Genomic DNA, 17805 nt, shown 5'->3' on the forward strand with positions numbered 1-17805 from the left:
GCACCATTGCACTTAAGGTTGTCATAGGTCTTTTCTGAGTCTGTAACTTTCCCTGGGTGTGCACAATCACTTTCTACTTTTCCCTATGTATGCAGTTGCTTTTGAATGTCCTAGTCCCCAAAGAAAGGAAAAAGGGAAAAGAGAAAAATGAAGGGGAGAGAAAAGAGAACCAGACCTTAAAATGTCCTAGAAGTCACTTTAGCCAGAGTGGGAGGGACTTGAAACAATACTGGGAAGTGAAACAGCAATGGTCACCCACCTCTTTGTCTGCACCTCTGCGATTAAAAGCAGCGATTAGTGATTAGAGAGCATGAATCCCTGATATTCGGAGGACAGGGTCCATTGTTGCCTATCCCGGCTCCTACAAGCTGTGTGTAGGTTGCTCCAGAAATATTTGCACACCTGCCTGCCACGTGGCTGGGAGTAGGGGATGGGTAGTTGCTACTATACTAAGAGCTGAAATTGGAATTAACCACAATTTACTATCTAAGCATTTCCAAGGAAGTTCCAAGCATTCAGAAGTCTCCAGACTTTGGAGTCTCCAGAGTTCTGAAGAGTTACATCAGACAGATTCTTCCAGTGCGATTATTGTCTATGTGGGGAGATAGGTTCCTGGGACTTTCTTTTTTTTTTTTTTTTTGTCTGCTTCTGTCGCCCAGGCTGGAGTGCAGTGGCCCGATCTTGGCTCACTGCAAGCTCCGCCTCCCAAGTTCATGCCGTTCTCCTGCCTCAGCCTCCTGAGTAGCTGGGACTACAGGCGCCCGCCAACACGCCTGGCTAATTTTTTTTTTTGTATTTTTAGTAGAGACGGGGTTTCACCGTGTTAGCCAGGATGGTCTTGATCTCCTGACCTCGGGATCTGCCCGCCTCGGCCTCTCAAAGTTCTGGGATTACAGACGTGAGCCACCACGCCCGGCCAGTTCCTGGGACTTTCTATTCTGCCATATTCCCAGAATCTCCTCATGAGGTTTTAGACGCTTATCCTCTGCAAACATAAAATCAGCCCAAGAAGTAGAACTCATAGTTCTTGCACAAACTTTTAACTTAGCCACCAATCTTGAAGTAAATGTCTATATTGATAGCAAAATATGCATTTGGAGTCTATCATGCTATGAAACAAATATGGAAGAATAGAGGCTTTTCTAACATCCATGTGAAATAAAATATCACATTGTAAACTAATTCTTAATCTGTTAGAGTCGCCCCAGTTTCTCCAACAGATTTCTGTAATTCATTATGGTGCACATACCAGATGCAGTAAAATGTGTAAAGAAATTTAATTTGCACACCAAGCTGTGAAAAAGGCTTCTAAAGTTTTGACTGGATGAATTTAATCCCCATTACTTATATCCAGGGATTCCTATTCACAATTTCAGAAACGTGCAACTTCACAAGATTTAGAAATTGGAAACCAGGGGTATCTAAGAACACCATAGGGCTTTAGGAATTATACAATAAAATTATTCCTGTACTTCAATTGTTGTATGCTTGGATGGCTTTTTCATATTGTCAACAAGCTCATTTAAACAAAAGAAATATACTGAACTCCTTGGAATCTTATCATACTTGGAATAAAGATCAAATAATTCAGGATATAATGCAAAGGTATGTTACTTGTCAGAAAAATTGTTTACAAGGGGCACATAAGGAAGCTAAGGAAGCCTACTGAAGGTATTATTACCTGGGATCCAGTAGCAAAAGGTTTTTATAGAGTTTCCGTCCTCAGAAGGTAAGAGATACTGATTAGAATAATTGTGTATGATGTCTGAATTACCAGAAGTGCTCCTATCAGCTAAAGCAGATGCTCAAACAGCGATCAAGGCCTTACTGAATTTTATCATCTCAACCTTTGGAATTCTAAATATCTGGAATCTGTTGGGAAAAGCCATTTCATTTCTATGGTAACTTAAGAGCTCTGAAAAAAAAAATTGCCAGTAATTTACAATGCTCTTTATTATTCCCAGTCTTATGGACAAGAATAATGAATGAAGCATATTCTAAATAATTTTTTTCAAATAAAAGTTTTCACATATTTATTAATGAACCAACCTACTAGTACAGAGCATAAAAATAAAGATAAACATAATTTTCCCAATAAAACATGTCCAACTGTCCAGATAGTGATGTTTTCAGTTTTATACAGTAAGATAATTGTGACCTTGATACAGCATAAATATGTGTGTCACCTCATGTGCAATTCCTAATAAGGGAGGAGACCACCCCTCATGTTGTCTTATGCCCAATTTCTGCCTCAAAGAAAAAGTAGGAATTAAAGAAATGACAGAAGTGAAATCAGTAGTCAGACAGCCCAGTGGTGCATTCTGGGCCTGGTAGTTAAACATCGACCCCTGACCTAACCAATTATGTTATCTATAGATTTCAGACATTGTATGGAAAAGCATTGTGAAAATCTCTGTCCTGTTCTGTTCTGTTCTGATTACTGGTGCATGCAGCCCCCAGTCACGTACCCCCTGCTTGCTCAATCGATCACAACCCTCTCATGTGGACCCCCTTAGAGTTGTAAGCCCTTAAAAGGGACAGGAATTGCTCACTCAGGGAGCTTGGTTTTTGAGACGTGAGTCTGCTGATGCTCCCGGACGAATAGAGCTCCTTCCTTCTTTAACCCGGTGTCTGAGGAGTTTCGTCTGCAGCTTGTCCTGCTACACTTATAGACTAAGCTTGTTTCTTAACCAATGTATCCTCCAGGAGTTTTACTTGATTTTATTACCAGTTTTCATCCAAATTCAGAATGGGATGATTTCATACTTGTTTCTTAGCTAGGACTCACTTGATCCTAAGTGTCTTGTGAGACGACAAGGAAAGGAATAGAGTTGACTGCATATACCATGATGGAAGAGTAAGACCATACTCTAAAGAATTTTTTGGCTAAATAATATCAAACCACTGGCTTATGATAGCCCAGAAACTTATCACACTTCACCATTGATTTTATTAAAAATAAGGTCACCTGTTTTAGCAAGTGTGTTATTTCTCCTTTTGAGTTTTTGTTTGGAAGATTTATAAACTTAGGGTTTAATTCTAACTCCTTATTAGGTACAATGAGAAACTTTATGATATCAGATACAATACTCAGAGGGTTTGCTGATTCTTTGGCCTCATTACACCATTGCATGGCCAGATCTGAAACAATCCCTCTGAGTAGGTGTGTCACTGATATCCACCAGGAAACAATATCTATAATCAAAGTGCTCTAATGACCAGGAAATAAAGTCTATATTAAAGTGTTTCTGTTACAAACTGTATGTCCACTACTGTTATATAATTGAGCTAAAGATTGCCCCCATATTGTTACTTCTTCACAGCAGGCTAGTACCTTTAGCTCAAAAGCCTAAAATTTTTACACATCCAGTTGTTTTAAATATAAATCAACTAAGCAGATTCTGGCAGATTGGCCAGTTAGAGCCAGCCTGCTTTACATACTCCACAAAACTGTACCTAACATCTGCTAGACATAGATAAGACAAACCCTGTATCTATAAAAAATCAAGCTAATGCTGACCTTTGATGCTGTCTGACCCAGAAACTCCCTGATACGGTTTGGATAAGTGTTCCTGCCCAAAGCTCATGTTCAATTGTAATCCCCAGTACTGGAGGTGGGGCCTGGTTGGAGGTGATTGGATCGTGGGGTGGTTTCCAATGGTTTAGCACCATCCTCCTACTTTGCCTTGTTGTAGAGTTTTCACAAGATCTGGTTGTTTAAAAGTGTGTGGCACCTCCCCAACCCCTCTTCCTCCTGCTCCAGCCATGCGAGACGTGCTTGCTTCCCCTTCTCCTTATGCCATAATTGAAAGTCTCCTGAGCCCTCCCCAGCCATGCTTCCTATGCGGCCTGCAGAACCATGAGCCAATTAAACCTCTTTATAAATTACCCAGTCTCAGGTATTTCTTTATTTCAGTGTGAGAATGGACTAACACATTCCCCATCTTGCTGCTGAGTAATATTGACTAATACACTCCCCATCTTGCTGCTGAGTAATATCACCTACACAAATAAACTCCATCTCTGATTCAGCTCTCAGCTCTCCCCTGGGAGTTCCCTTGCCCTTTCCCCTTCTGGATAATGACCCGGTACAGTTGCCTCTGGATAGTCTCCTGCTGTGAAGGACTTCCCCTCTTACCAACCTGTCCAAGTGCCACCCAAATAAAGCTTGTAATGTGCTACTATCACCTTGTGGTCATCTTTTGTGGCTCAGCCTCAAAATCCTACAAGTGAGTTCTATAGCATCCTGGTGATCAAGCAATTGGCAAGAGGTCTATTCCCATCAGTAGGACAACAAATAGGCAAATTGATCTTGGAAGGCCTTTAAGTGATTGGGATTCAATATTTGGAATACCTCTGCATCAGTTGGGCATGGCATCACTCTTTGTTGTACTTCATTCTATAGTTTTTGTGGTCTCCCCGTATACCTCATTAGCCTGGCCAAATTGTAGCACCAGTATTTTAGTGAACTCACACCATTAGAACTAACCTTTATGGTCAGAAGTGCTAAACTGCCCAGGAAAGATCAGCCAGCCCACTTGGGTCCCTTGCTAGGCAGGTGCTAGAAGTTGTAAGACCCATGGTCCCAAATAGGAAAAGAAGAGTTCATGCTTCTGGACCAAGGATGGGCTGCCCCGATCCCATAACAGCTACAGTGAAAGGAGCTCCCTTGGCTCAGCTAAGGATTTGAAGTACTCTGAGATGAGAGGACATCTTTGTCCTTGGGGACCACTATGGCGGGCAAGGGAGCTAATTAATAAGGCAGATGAGTCAGATTAGGGTAGGTCACCTAAATGCACTTGGGAAAGATGCCTTTGCAAGCAGTTAGTATGCTTCTGCTGTTGTGACACAATTATGTTGTTTAGAATGTTGTCACTCTATCCCTTCCTTGGAAGGATGTTGAGATCCCTCTTGGGCTGAGCTGGCTAAAGCATTTTCTTTTCTTTCTGTTTTTTTTTTCTTTTTCTTTTTCTTTTTTTTTGAGACAGAGTCTTGCTCTGTTGCCCAGGTTGGAGTGCAGTGGTGTGATCTTGGCTCACTGCAAGCTCCGCCTCGCAGGTTCATGCCATTCTCCTGCCTCAGCCTCCTGAGTAGCTGGGACTACAGGCACCCACCACCATGCCTGGCTAATTTTTTGTATTTTTAGTAGAGACAGGGTTTCACCGTGTAGTCAGGATGGTCTCGATCTCGACCTCATGATCCACCCGCCTCGGCCCCCCAAAGTGCTGGGATTACAGGCGTGAGCCACCATACCCAGCCTTTTTTTTTTTTTTTTTAAGACGGAGTCTCGCTCTGTCCTCCAGGCTGAAGTACAACGGCATGATCTTGGCTCACTGCAACCTCCGCCTCCCGGGTTCAAGCAATTCTCCTGCCTCACCCTCCCAAGTAGCTGGGACTGCAGGAGCATGCTGCCACGCCTGGTTAACTTTTTGTATTTTAGTAGAGACGGGGTTTCACCGTGTTGCCCAGGCTGGTCGCGAACTCCTGAGCTCAGGCAACCTGCCCGCCTTGGCCTCCCAAAGTGCTGGGATTACAGGTATGAGCCACTGTGCCTGGCCCCAGCCTTTTTTTTTTTTTTTTTTTTTTATCTTTTTTGAAACGGAGTATGGCTCTGTCACCCAGGCTGGAATGCAGTGGCAGAATCTCACCTCACTGCAACTTCCACCTCCTGGAGTTAAGCCATCCTCCCACCTCAGCCTCCTGAGTAGCTGGAACTGCAGATGCACACCACCATGCCTGGCTAATTTTGGTATTTTTTGTGGAGACAGGGTTTTGTCATGTTGCCCAGGCTGGTCTTGAACTGCTGAGCTTAAGTGATCTGCCAGCCCCAACCTCCCAAAGTGCTGGAGTTACAGACGTGAGCCACCGCACCCAGCCAGTCTTCCCATTTCAAAGCCCTTTTACCTTCCATACTTGTTCTCAATCTCCGTCAGTAACAGAAACTCACTTCCACATAGGGATCCAATGGTCATGGAAGTGAACCCCTTCTGGTAGAATACCACTATTTACCACATTAACTGTGGTTTGAGCTCCAAAAAAGAAATAATGCTGACTTGCTTTGTTGTACATGGGTACCCAAATCTCTCTAATCCCCCAAATCATGTTTTAAAGAGACCTCTTACCTGACTTCTCCAAAGAGGATTAAGTGGGAAATTACTTGCTTAACTATTAAAATTGGCCCACTTTCTGCTCAAAGATGTGTTTGTCCTAGTTCTTCTCCACCCTCACCCTTTTTTCCCATTAATAGAATGGACTTCCTCAGTTAGCAGGTAACCTCATGGAACAAGCTTAAAGCTTTTACACTACTGGCCGGGCGCGGTGGCTCAAGCCTGTAATCCCAGCACTTTGGGAGGCCGAGACGGGCGGATCACGAGGTCAGGAGATCGAGACCATCCTGGCTAACACGGTGAAACCCCGTCTCTACTAAAAGTACAAAAAACTAGCCGGGCGAGGTGGCGGGCGCCTGTAGTCCCAGCTACTCGGGAGGCTGAGGCAGGAGAATGGCGTAAACCCGGGAGGCGGAGCTTGCAGTGAGCTGAGATCCGGCCACTGCACTCCAGCCTGGGCGACAGAGTGAGACTCCGTCTCAACAACAACAAAAAAAAAAAAAAAAAAAAAAAAAAAAGGCTTTTACACTACTGATGGGTGCTGCCCAGTGGGAATCAGTTAACCTTCCCCTATTGGTGTGGAAAGTAAATATACCACAGTACTGGCTAAGGCAAGACACTGAAGGATTATGGCCTCTCATAGCTGACTTAGTTAAAGAAAGGCACTGATTCCTACCATCTCACCTTTAAATTCTCCAATATGGGCTGTGCTTAAAACCACTACTAATGAATGGTGGCCAACTGTAGCCTAAAGAGAGTTAACAAGCCTGTTCTCTTTATTAGAGCATCCCCACCAGATATTGTTGCCTTAGTAAACAACATTCAAAACAACAGGGGTAAATCGTTTGTAGTTATAGACTTGGCTAACATGTTCAATTCAGTAAAAATTTCACAGGAAAGTCAATCACAATGTACCCTTGCCTTTGATGGTCAACAGTACGCCTTTTCCCAGTTACCTATCGGAAACTTAAATAGCTCTGGAATTGTACAGTCTTTGCAAACAGGACCTAAATGCGTGCCCTGCATTTCCACCGGAAACTTGGCTTTGGCTGAGTTACATATATGACATCCTCCTCACTGTACTTGACCAAGATGGTCTCTCAGTCCATCATAACTGTGAATAAACACCTCACTGAGAAAGGATGGGCAATTGTCCTGCATAAGGTACAAGGCCATCACACCAGGCTGATCCCTACAGCATTAGGCATGTGCCACCACACCCAGCTAATTTTGTATTTTTGGTAGAGATGGGGTTTCTCCATGTTGGTCAGGCTGGTCTCAAACTCACGACCTCAGGTGATCCACCCGCCTTGGCCTCCTAAAGTGCTGGGATTACAGGAGTGAGCCACTGCACTCAGCCTGAAATCAACACATTTTTAGATAGACTAAGAGAAAAAATGAGGACTTAACTAAATTAAATCAGAAATGCTAGAGGAGACATTATAAATGATACCACAGAAATACAAAGGAGACATCTATGAACAATTATATGCCAACAAATTGGATAACCTAGAAGAAACAGATAAATTGCTAGACTCAGGCAACCTACCAAGACTGTATCATGAAGAAAAAAAAAAAATCTGAAGACACCAATAATGAGTAAGGAGATTTAACCAGTAATAAAAATCTCACACCAGAGAAAAGCCCAGGACCTAATGGCTTCACTGTGGAACTCTACCAAACATTTAAGGAACTAATAACAATTCTTCTCAAATGCTCCCAAGAAAAAATGAAAAAGAGGGAACACTTCCAAACTCATTTTATAAGGCCCCCAATATAAAAGCCAGAGGACACTACACAAAAAGAAAATTATGATGACTGGGCACAGTCACTCACACCTGTAATTTCAGCACTTTGGGAGGCTGAGGCAGGAAGATTGTTTGAGCCCAGGTGTTTGAGACCAGCCTGGGCAACATGGCAAAAACCCATCTCTACAAATAAAATACAAAAACACCTGTAGCATACACACCTGTAGTCCCAGCTACTCAGGATGCTGAGGTGGGAGGATCACTTGAGCCTGGGGAGGGTGAGGCTGCAGTGAGATGTGATTGTGCCACTGCACTCTAGCCTGGGTGACAGAGTGAGATCCTCTTTCAAATAAAAATAAATAAATAAAAGGAGAAAGAAAATTACAGGCCAGCATCCCTGATAAATATAGATGCAAAAATCTCAGACAAAACTAGCAAACCAAATTCAACAGCACATTAAAAGGATAATCTATGATAGTCAAGTGGGATTTATCCCAAGGATGGTTCAACATACACAAATCTATAAATGTGATATAGCACATTAACAGAATGATGAACAAAAACCATATGATCATCTCAACAAACGCAGAACAAGCATTTGACAAAATTCAGCATTCCTTCATGATAAAAAATTATCAACAAATCAGGTGTAGAAGGAAAGTACCTCAACATAGTAAAGACCATATGTAACAAACCCGGAGATAACATAATACTCAATGGTAATAAGTTGAAAGCCTTTCCTCTAGATCAGTAACAAGACAAAGATGGCCACTCTTTTGTTTCTTTGTACATTATTGTAATAAAAAACCCATTGCTGTGTACAAATATACAGATCTCAAATTGTAACATTAAAAAACAAAATGCAATAAAGTGGCTTTATATGTTTTCCTCACTGAGACAGATATTCTGATGAATCTAGATATTTATGATCATTAATACATAATAGGCAAGAGAAGTACAGATTTTCCAACCTCACCATCAGTAAATTCCTTTGAAAATGAAGGAAGGTATGGGTCATCAAAAGGGGAAACAGTTGGTAAGTTAGATGGCCTTGCCTACACTGTATAATGTAAGAGACACAATAAGAGCTATAAGAAACTATACTTAAATGTTAGAAGTAAAGACAATATAGCTTTCTCAGACTTCTCCCAGTGATTATATATCTGATACATAAACATCTTCAAATGTGAAATAGTTCAATAGAGTTACATTTGTTCCACAATGACACTTTGCCAATGTATTAATCTGATCCATATTTTGAAGTACAATGATCTATAAAGAAATAAGAAATCCAAAAAAGAAACCATTAGTTCCAAGTCAAATTATATTAAAGGTCTATAGAAAAAATAAGCGTGGGCAGGAAACATTGGCTACGTGCCAATTTTTATTTCAAAGAGTAATGCTTGCACAAATAATAGTCTTCTTTGTCTTACAAAACAAAACAAAAAATCCTAAAATTATTCTCACAAACCTAAATTAACTGAACATAGAGTAACAAAGCCAGTATTGTCATCTGCACATTAGTTTGATTAATCAAACTGCATCTTTAAAAAAACCTGCATCTGCTGCTGTGCAGAACTGATAATTACTTTTCAACATGTAAATGAAAAATCATTATACAGCTCTCTTTTTTTTTTCCTAGAAAGATGTATACCAGGATAACCCAACAGAATTTGTTACTTGTTAAATCCCGCAAAAGCTACAAGGCAACTGAGAGTTGATGGCACTTAAAGACAGCAAAGATGGCCACTCTTGCCACTTCTGTTCAATATACTACTGGAAGTCTTAGCCAGAACAATTAGGCAAGAGAAAGGAATGCATCTAAATTAGAAAGTAGGAAGTTAAATTGTCCCTGTTTGCAGACAACATGGTTTTATTCATAGAAAACCCATAGAAAAACTCTAAGAACTAATAAATGAATTCAGTAAAGCTCCAGGATATAAAATCAACATACAAAAGCAGAAGTGTTTCTATACCTTAATAATGAACTATCCAGAAAAGAAATCAAGAAACAATCACACTTATTATAGCATCAAAAAATGCTTAGGAATAAATTTAACTAAGGAAATGAAAGAGTTGTACACTGAAAACCATGAAACATTGATGAAAGAAACTGAAGAAGACATAAATAAATGAAAAGATATCTCATATTCACAGATTAGAAAAGTTAATATTGTTAAAATGTCCATTCCACCCAAAGCAATCTATAGACTCAATGTTATCCCTATAAAAATGACTTAATGCCCTCCATGACATCAAAAAAAAAAAAAAAAAAAAAAAAGAAAAGAAAAAAAAAGAAAGAAAGGAAAAATTTCAATGACATTTTTCATAGAGATAGAAAAACAATCCCAAAATTTGTATGGAACCACAAAAGACCTCAAATAGCCAAAGCAATCTTGAGCAAAAAGAACAAAGCTGAAGGCATCACAATACATGACTTCAAAATATATTACAAAGTGATAGTAATCAAAAGACATGGTACTGTCATTAAAACAGACAAATAGACCAATAGAACAGAAGAGAGAGCCCCAGGAATAAATCCTCTCATTTACAGTCAATTGATTTTTGACAAAAGTATCAAGAACACACAATAGGAAAGAAAAGCATTGGAACAACTGGATATCCACATGCAGAAGAATGAACTTAGACCCTTATCTCATACCATTCCAAGATCAACTCAAATGGATAAAAGGCTTAAATGTAAGAACTAAAACTGTAAAACGGCTAGAAGAAATCCTAGGGGAAAATCTCCATGACATTGGTATGGGCAATGATATTTTGGATATGAACCCAAAACCACAGGCAACAAAAGCAAAAAATACATAAATGAGATTATATCAATGAAAAAACTTCTGCACAGGCAAAGAAACAATTGATAGAGTGAAGAGACAACCTATGAAATGAGAGAAAATATTTGCAAACCATACATCTGATAAGGGGTTAATATCCATGATATATAAGCAACTCATACAACTCAGTAGTAGGAAAACAAATAACCCAATTTAAAAATGGGCAAAGGCTCTGAATAGACATTTTTTTAAAAGAAGACATACCAATGGTTAACAGGTATATGAAAAAATGCTCAAAACCACTAATCACCAGGGAAATGGAAATTAAAACTACCATGAGATATCACTTCACACCTGTTAGAATGGCTATTACCAAATGAGTGAAAGTTAAGTTTTAGAGAAGATATGAAGAAAAGTGAACTCTTATGTACTATTGGTAGGAATGTAAATTAATACAACCATTATGAAAAACAGTATGGAGGTTCCTCAAAAAATAAAAAATAGGGCTAGGTATGGTGGCTCATGCTAGTAATCCCAGAACTTTGGGAGGCCAAGGTGGAAGGATCACTTGAGGCCAGGAGTTTGAGACCCCCTTGGATAACAGAGTGAGACCCCCATCTCTGCAAAAAATTTAAAAATTGGCTGAACATGGTGGCACACACCTATAATCTTAGCTACTTAGGAAGCTGAGGTGGGAGGATTACTTGAGCCCAGGAGTTCAAGGCTGCAGTGAGCTATGATCATGCCACTGCACTCTAGCCTGAATAATAGAGTGAGATCCCATCTCTAAAAAGGGAAAAATAAAAATAGAACCATGTGACCCAGCAGTCCTTTTTCTGGATATATACTTGAAAGAAATGAAATCAGTACCTCAATGAGATACCAGCACTCCCATGTTCATTGCAGCATTATTCACAATAGCCAAGATAAGGAATTAACCTGGTTGTCAACAGATGAATGAAGAAAATGTGGTACATATACACGAGTACTATTTAGCCTTAAAAAAAGAAGGAAATACTGTCATTTGTGACAATATGGGTGAACCTGGAAGACATTATATTAAGTGAAATAAGCTAGATTTATATTTGTCTTTCTGTACAAAGACAAATACAACATGATCACCCTTAAATGTGGAATCTAAAAAGTTGAACTTAAAGAATAGAAAGTAGTATGGTGATTATCAGACACTGGGCTAGAGGGTATGGTTGGGGAGATATTGATCAAAAGATACCAAATTTCAGCTAGATAGGAAGAAGAGGTTCAAGAGATCTATTGTACAACATGGTGACCATAGTTAATAACAAGGTATTGTATTATTGAAAGTTGCTAAGAGAGTGAATTTTAAGAGTTCTCACCACAAAAATAAGTGTGTGAGGTAATGAATACGTTAATTATTATGATATAACCACACCACAAGGTATACATATTTCAAAACAACATGTTGTGCATGATAAACTATACAATTTTTATTTGTCAATTTAAAAAATAAATTAAGTTGGCCGGGAGCAGTGGCTCACGCCTGTAATCCCAGCACTTTGGGAGGCTGAGGCAGGCAGATCATGAGGTCAGGAGATCAAGACCATCCTGCCTAACATGGTGAAACCCCATCTCTACTAAAAATACAAAAAATTAGCCAGGCGTGGTGGTGGGCACCTGTGGTCCCAGCTCCTCGGGAGGCTGAGGCAGGAGAATGGTGTGAACCTGGGAGGCGGAGCTTGCAGTGAGCTGAGATTGCACCACTGCACTCCAGCCTGGCCGACAGAGCGAGACGCTGTCTCAAATAAATAAATAAATAAATACATACATAATAAAATAAAATAAATAGAAGAAATCAGTGGACTTTGACTAACGCAGATTAACATCCATAATGTGGGTGGGCCTCATCCAATCAGTTGAAGGCCTTAAGAGAGCAAAGTCCGACCTCTTCTGAGCAAGAAGGAATTCTACCAACAGATGTTGGACTGGAACTGCAACTCGTCCCTGAGGCTCCTGCCTGCCATCCTATCTCATCGAATTTTAGGCTTGCTAATCCTCCAAATCACATGAACCAATTCCTTAAAATAAATCTTTCTTTTTCCATGCACACACATACACATGCATGCATACACACATACATCCTCTTGGTTCTGTTTCTCTGGAGAAACCCTGACCACTATACCCTTCCTCGACAATAGTCAGTATCCAAGGAAGGCAATGTCTACCACATATTACTTGGGCCAAAGCATTTCTAAAAAATTAGGAACAACCACCATCTTGGCAATGCTTCCCTAACCCAACCTCTCACAATATCAACTGCAAGTTTTACATAACCTTAAATGGAAGCAAACTCTATAACAATTGCATCGCTGGCTGTTCACAGCAAACAATCCTAGTTCTTAAGTGTTAAAGCAAAGCCAATTCATATAAAAAACATATCTGATCCCATGGAGAAATCCAACCTCTCTCTGGATGGAAGCTTATTTACCCAAATTGACCAACTACTTGCTTACAACTATTACAAAAATTGCTGGGTTTACCAAGACCACCATTAACAATGACTTGGAAAATATTTAAGCAAAGTGGTCACCCAATGCTACTCCTCTGGGGCACCTTATAAAGCAAATGCCCCATCTTACAAAAGACAGAAGCAGTAATCAGAAGCCTAGGAGTAAAGCTAAATTTATTGGTGTAGTCACATGACCACCTCCCAAGGGACCACCCCTGAGGCTAATAAAACCATATAAATGGCCATCCTAGAAAATTTTCCCCTAAAATGAAGGCCATGGTCTTCCACTGAAGCACATTGCAATAAACAGGGAAGGGAATGGGCCACATGTGTAATATAATTGACGACTACTTTCCAAATAACTTGATTCATCTGTAAAGATCCCATGTGTGAGTGTTTCATAGTTTAAGATATAATTTGGTGTGCTGCTAAATTGACAACTTTTGTTTTGAACCATTGAGAGCATCTGTGAAACCTATTTCATGCCCATGGAAACACACTGATGCTATTTACTATTAGCAATCGGCAGGAAATCCAAGTACTAATACACACTAATTTGGGCAAGTAGAAACAGAAAGTTGCCCACCAAACCAAACTTGAATATAGTTTTGGCCACAGCAATACATAAGACAGCAAATGCAACCATGCTGGGCTTGCTTCGACCAACCTGATTTTAGTACATGTAGCATAATACCTCTCCCCTGGCCAAACACCCTTCAAAACCTCACTTACCAAGATGAACATATTCTATCATTATCCAATGACAACATCCAGAGGCTAATTTCATGCAAATCTATGGGCAATGGTGAGCTGAGCTCATAACCAGTTTAGTTGATCTAGGTGCTGGGTACAAGACAGATAACACACAAGTTTGTCTGACTCTAACATTATAAGCTCCTATTAACACAATCTGGGATTGCATTAAGTCACACAAACTTGCCTTCACAGGTATACAGATAATATAGGCAGCAGAGGGAACCTGGTGGACCTGTAAGGGAATCAGATGACTTCCCCTGTCACAAGGTTCCCTTGTCTGACCCTGGATGATATACCCCTCACTTGTGTTTGGCCCAAAATTCCAGTAAATTTCTAATGAGTAGCAACCCCCCATCCCACCCCCCTACAAAGTACGTGCCCCTACAAACTATGCTAAGTGCAACTCTCCAATGCTACAAATGAGCTTTCCTCACAGTCTCCCTGGTACTAGCGGCAACAGTTTTGTTAATTTGGGGAGTGTGGGGGAGGGGGGTAGTGGGCAGAACAATGTTAAGTGCAGCGTACCACACAATAATTAAAAGATACACAAACAGTCATGTCCAAGAAATTATCCACACAAATTAAAGTAGTTCAGGTTGCATGGTAACTTGGTGGCCTATGGCTAAGTGTTCAGTCTCCACGAAGACCCAGTAAGGACCTCACATGGTGTCTCACACTTGTAGTCTCAGCACTTTGGCAGGCTGAAGCAGGAGGATCTCTTGAGGCCAGGAGTTTGAGATCAGCCTGGGCAACACAGTGAGACCTCATCTCTACAAAAGAAAAAATGTAAGAACATTAGCCAGGCATGGTGATGCACACCTGTAGTCTCAGCTACTCAGGAGGCTGAAGCTGGAGGATTGTTTGAGCCTAGGAGTTTGAGGTTATATGATCATGCCACCGCTCTCCAGCTTGGGCCACAAAGTGAGACACAGTCTCTCTTTCTCAAAAAAAAAAAAAAAAAAAAAAAAAAAGCCTACTAGGAAGCCAAAAACTGTTTCTCAAAAATAAAATAGTTATTCAGAAAGGATGGCAGGGCTTTGCTCCAAAATCCTAATGGCCTGAACTTGATAAATCTATAGGGGCCTTACAGAAGCTTCAAACAGCACCTTTTTTTTTTTTTTTTTTTGAGACGGAGTCTCGCTCTATCGCCCAGGCTGGAGTGCAGTGGCCGGATCTCAGCTCACTGCAAGCTCCGCCTCCCGGGTTTACGCCATTCTCCTGCCTCAGCCTCCCGAGTAGCTGGGACTACAGGCGCCCGCCACCTCGCCCGGCTAGTTTTTTGTATTTTTTAGTAGAGACGGGGTTTCACCGTGTTAGCCAGGATGGTCTCGATCTCCTGACCTCGTGATCCACCCGTCTCGGCCTCCCAAAATGCTGGGATTACAGGCTTGAGCCACCGCGCCCGGCCTCAAACAGCACCTTTACCTGCCACTGACCCTACAAGTCCCACTAGATCAGCTGGATCAAGTAGCCCACATATCAGAAAAGCTTGCGTGGCAGCCAAAACCTTTTGTGGAGCCTTCTCTTGGCTCCACTCGAAACTAGCACCTTTTTAAGTTACTTGGCAAATGTGTCAGGAGTAGCACACCCAAGTGAGAAATTTGTGGCCTCCACAATCCAAAGAGGTTCACCAGGCATTGTGCCTCTTTTTTTGGATGTAGTAAGGGCCGGATGCAACAACTTATCCTTCACCTTAGAAGTGATTTTTCAACAGGCCTCACACCACTGGACACCTAGAAATTTCACTGAGTTGGAAATCCTCTGAATTTTTTTCTACCCTCGACATGCAAATGTCTCACCAAATATGTTTACAGTAGTTGCTACTTCTTGTTCACTAGGTCCAGTCTGCATAATATCATCAATGCAATGGACCAGTATGACGGCTTGTGGCAAGGAGAGGTGATCAAAGTCCTTGCAGACTGAATTATGACAGAGGGCCAGAGAGTTGACATGCCCCTGACATAGGATAGTGAAAGATGTATTGCTGGCTTTGTCAGCTGAAAGCAAACTGATTCTGGTGGTCTTTTTTTTATTAGTAAGTATCAATAGCTACATACCAGGTAACAGGAGATATATTAATTTGCTCATCAACAAAATCACATCTGGAACAGCAGCTGTAATTGGAGACAAATACCTGGTTAAGTTCATAATAATCCACTGTCAATCTCCAAGATTCACCTGCTTTCTGCACAAGTCAAATGGGTGAGTTGAATGGGATGTGGTGGGAATCACTATCTTGCATCTTTCAAGTGCTTGATGTTTGTATTTATCTCCATTAAACCTTCAGGACTGTGGTATTGCTTTTGGTTTACTGTTTTCCTATGTAGAAGCAGCTCTAGTGGCTTCCTATTGACCTTTTCCACCATAGTAGACCTCAATCTACAATCAGGAAACCAATGTGCCAACTCTGGCAGTTGCTGAGTATGTCTATTCCAATTATGCATTCTGGAACTTGGAAAATAACCACAAAATGAGTTTGGAGATCCACTGGACCCTCTGTGAAACAGAACTGATAAAACTACATTGATCACCTGAGTTTCCCCCACTCTAATTAGTGGACTATAGTGACATTTTGGGTCTCTTGGAATGAGTGTCACTTCAGAGCCAGTGTCCAGTAATACCCAAAATATCTGATTATTTCTTTTTCCCCAATGCATAACCACTTGATAAATGACCATAGGTTCCTTTGAGGAAGTCTATGAAAAAGAGTAACAGTATAAAGCTCTGGCAGTATAATAGGATTCTTCTTCAAGGGCTTCCCCTTCATTCAAGGGGTTCTGGGTCTGTTAACTGGCTGAAGTCTGGGAGTTGATTGGACAGTGAGTCTATGTTTTGTGGATTCAAGTTAGACATTGTTCACTCAAACTAGAATGCTCCTGCTTATACAGATCAAGGAAGAATTTATAAGACAGTCCATCTATTTCTTTTCTAGGGACATGATGATCAACCAGCCAATGCCAAAGGTCTCCGAAAGTTACACTATTTTGATTATTGCTTTGACTCCCCTGTCCATCACAGTAACCACACTTACCTTGTTTTTGGTGATTTAGTTCCGCCATTTGGCCCCTGCTGCCCCAGGATCTGATTGCCTGTATTGTGTCCAGGGATCCCAGTTTGGAGGCAGCAGTTCCCATTATAATTTCTGACCTACAGAGAAAAGCAACCACAGAACTCTTCAAAGATGCCGGGGTTCCCCCTCACAAATTTATTTCTCACAATCATGTTGAAAAGTGTGTTCTCCCAATCTGGGTGAAGGGATCTTAAACAATAAGTCGACTCTAATATTCTAATCTTCCTAAGTCTTTAGATCCCTTCCTTTATAGTATACCAAGACAGTTCTACCATTTCAACTTCATTTAGTCTAGGCCACTTTTGATCCATGTTTCAGCCAACCAACCAAACTGTTAGAGCCCTAACACCTTGAGCTAAAACATTCAATTCACTATTTCTGCTTAGTGGGCCTATATTAATAAAGTTAGCCTGATTCAACTTCCTATTCCTTCCAAAATTATCCCACACCCTTAATATCCACTTCCACAGATATTCCCCAGATTTCTGTCTATATAAACTGAAAAAAATCATGCAGTTGTCTTGGTGTGTAGCACACCTTTCAAGGCCTCCTGGAACTTGAGTCTAACTCTATGTCTAGAAGCAAAGAGGGGTTGTGGGTAAGTCCTGATAAAACTCAGCAGTGCCTCAAGGAAGGTCATTGCAGGTTCTTCAGGCAAAGCAGGGTTAACTTTTTCAGACAAGACTAGAATGACTGGCAAAGAAGTCTGCAGAATTTAGGAGTCTGATGTCTCCAGCTTCATTGGGATCTTCTCATAGTCCCCTACTCCAATTTTCAGGATCCGATTCCTTCCCAACCAATGTCCTCTTTTTAACAGAACTTCTGCATCTTATTCCCCATTCCTCATCAC

The sequence above is a fragment of the Rhinopithecus roxellana genome, chromosome 7 (genome assembly GCF_007565055.1).
Source record: "Rhinopithecus roxellana isolate Shanxi Qingling chromosome 7, ASM756505v1, whole genome shotgun sequence".
NCBI lineage: Eukaryota > Metazoa > Chordata > Mammalia > Primates > Cercopithecidae > Rhinopithecus > Rhinopithecus roxellana.